General features: G+C 42.1%; 1 non-coding gene across 1 annotated transcript; it reads right to left on the bottom strand.

Annotated features, from left to right (window-relative positions):
* Window positions 1-2,764: 2,764 nt before the first annotated feature.
* On the bottom strand, window positions 2,765-2,837 carry Trnaa-agc (transfer RNA alanine (anticodon AGC)). Its single transcript has one exon. It is a non-coding gene; the product is annotated as a tRNA-Ala (tRNA).
* Window positions 2,838-3,367: the final 530 nt, after the last annotated feature.

Here is a 3,367-nt window from a genome sequence, read left to right as displayed (position 1 = left end):
TTAATACTATTTATAAGACTATATATTAATGCTATATATGAAAACATCTCTTCTCATTATAAGAGAAATTAAGGTATTTTTTGGGGGGGTCCTGAAAGTATCATGGGCCTTTGCCAACACCTCCATCAGGCCCAATGACTCAGTCAGCTATAAGAGACCCTGTGTCAGTTGTTGGGTACAGCTTGCACAAGTCACCATGTGGTCACCAAGTCCTGCTTTGTGGAGTAGAGAGTCAAGGTTGTGTGTGATCAAGAGGTCTTTGTACTGCTGAGTGCCATAGCTGAGTTAAACTGATCTCTGTTCACAAGAAATAGCTTATATATCAGCTGAAGATGTATGCACATTTATATTGCAAAGTTGACAAAAGCAGTGCTTGTGTGGCTGAAGGGACACACATTTCATCCAAATGAAGATCTCTGTGCACAGCCACCGTAGCACAGGATAACCCTGTAGAAGTAGCCAGGACAGAGGGACAGGGACTAGATAAGGTGTGGGAGGAAGAGGCTAGACATTCTGCCCTCCATTAAGATTCTGAGAGCACTGGGCATTTAAAGAAAAAGAGAAGATAAGGGAAGATAAGATAAAAGACAACCTTCCAGAGCCTTCCCTTTTCCTGACATTTAAATACTATGCCTAGAGTCTCGATGATTTTCAGCACCTGCTATCAGGGCAGTCTTCAAAGTTACGTAAGACACTGGAAATTGATTGAACGTGGAAATGGAGTGCTTGCATTTTGTAAACCAAATTATGAGAGAAGTTCACAGAGGAATCTTAATAAACCCTGCTCCGCTGCAGTCCTTGGGCGGGCTATGAGAGGACTGCACGGGAGGGAAAAGACACCAATTGTGCACCTGAATCGCATTTCTCTAGACTGCTCCTCCCAGGCCACTGCATGGCTTCTGTGTTGCGTCTGAGGTCTTGCCTCAGCACCCTCCTCCTCCCCAAGAAAGAGCTCTTTGCTGGCCGCTGACCACTCTGCACTTTGTTGCTACTCCCTAGTTTTGGATTTTCTCCCATGCTTGTATTTTTCTGGAATCATTGTACCTACTACCCCATCTAAGTAAGCAGGCAACAGGGCACTCTTTCCTTTTTTCTTTTTTTTCCAATACTGGGGCTTGAAATCAGGGTCTACACCACCAGAACATTTTTGTGAAGGGTTTTTTGAGATAGGGTCTCCTGAACTACTTGCCAGGGCTAGCTTTGAACATTGATCTTCCTGATCTCTGCCTCTTGAGTAGCTAGGATTACAGACATGAGCCACCAGCACCAGGCTGTATTTTACTTTCGTGATAGTACATGTGATCATCTGAAATTATTTAGAGATTTGCTTACTGATGCTTTGTTCATTTGTTTGTCATTTGGCTTCCCTTATGAAAATTTAAGCTCCCTTGAAAGCAGACAACATATACGTTGTATACACTGCTGAATTTGCAGTGCCTAGAATGAGTCTGACAAGTGTTTGTTGAGTGAATAAGTGATCGAATGACTAAATTCAAAGTCCTCTCTGGAAATCATTGGAAACAGCCACCTGACTATTTCTGGAAGGTAACAAATAGTAGTTTATTGGATCACAGCATGTTAGAGCCAGGAGTCCTAGGCAGTCACCTGACCCACTCACTCACTGTGCAGATAAAGATGACTGGAGGAAGCCTAAAAGGTAAGACATGCTCATGGCAGAGCCATTCTGAGGTTCAGGGCCCCCCCAGCTGTGTCCAATTCCTGAGGCCGGACTCAAAAAAACCAAGATTCTAAAATGAAGGCATATGAAAACCAAACAGGGAGCTCACTTCCTTATGATAAATACGTCTGTCTGCTCTGTTACGGCTGAGAGCAATCAAGGCAAGACTATCTGAACACAAAACAAACAAGCCACTGTCCCTGGGTTCTGCCTCCTCGGTCTCATTCCTGGACTCAAGGTTGGCAAAATGAACAGACCTAAATTTTACTACGAACTTATCATGCCATGGGCATTCTGCTCAGTGTTTTGCATTCCTCATCTATTATACCCATTTTACAGAATGGAAATTCATGTTTAATGACATTAGATGACTGGCTTGAGGTCACCCAGCTGATAGTAGCCAAGTGTGGTGCCATCTCAATACATCTGATGCCGAAACCTGGAGTAAAAGAATTGGTTTAAACTTAACGTTTAAACTGAGAATAACTTCAAATACTGTATGTAGACTTCCTACAAAACTCTGTCCTACCCAGTTCCCCTTCCCAAAGGCAGCCACTCTAACAAGCTTATGAGGATGAAACTCACAACCCTCCTGCCTCAGCCTCCCAAGGGCTGGGATTACAGGTGTGAGGCTCTTCCTGAGGATTTTTCTAGAGATATTTTTGCATATAGAAGTCAACAGAGGAGTGCGTGTGTGTGTGTGTGTGTGTGTGTGTGTGTGAGTGCATGCAGGTATGTTCGCATTTTTGTAAACATTTGCTGTGGAAATGTTGAGCATACACAAAAGTGGACAGAATCCTACAATGGGGATCCCATGTTCCCATCACCTACTCAAGTAGTATCAATTTAAGAATAATCTTATCTATCTCCACTGCCCATCTCAGATATCACATCACTTTATTTATAAAGAGTTCTATGTATATATCAAAGAGATGAAGTCTTAAACATAACCAAAATTAACAAGCATCCCTGAAAGTTAACAATAATTCCTTAATATCATCAAATATTCAGTTTGTATACAAATTTCCAAATGCCCTGCAAATGTCTTTTTTTTTTTACAACTTGATTATTTATTTATTTATGTTATGGTGGCACTGGGGTTTGAACTCAGGGCCTCATGCTTGCTAGGCAGGCACTCTACCACTTGAGCCACTCCACCAGCCCTGAACTAGGCTGTGTTGGATATTTTCCAGATAGGGTCTTTTGAACTATTTGTCCAGGTTGGCTTTGAACTGCCATCCTCCTGATCTGTGCCTCCTGAGTAGCTAGGACTACAGTCATGAGCCACCAGTTCTGGTTTAAAGCTTGGTTATTAAATCAGGATTTTAAAAGTTTCATGGACTGCAATTGTTGAAGGGTTTTTGTCTGTTTTTTTGGTTTTCTTGCGGTACTGGGGTTTGAACTTCCTTGAGCCTCTCCACCACCACTTTTTTTTGTGATGGGTATTTTCAAGATGGGGTCTCGAGGATTATTTGTCTGTGCTAGCTTCAAACCTCAATCCTCCTGAGTAGCTAGGATTATAAGCGTGAGCCACTGGCGCCCAGCCACTGTTAACAGGTTATTTAAATCGTTTAATCTACACTTCCTTCTTTATTCTCTGCAATTTTTTTTATTGAAGAACCCAGTTTGTCTTATAGAATTTTCAACAGTCTAGATTTTGTCAAAAACAAAAACCCCTGATGCAGAAAC

Source organism: Castor canadensis, chromosome 15, assembly GCF_047511655.1.
Source record: "Castor canadensis chromosome 15, mCasCan1.hap1v2, whole genome shotgun sequence".
NCBI classification, from domain to species: Eukaryota; Metazoa; Chordata; class Mammalia; order Rodentia; family Castoridae; genus Castor; species Castor canadensis.
Note: the sequence above shows the minus strand (reverse complement) of the source record. Positions and strands in the feature narration are given on the sequence as shown.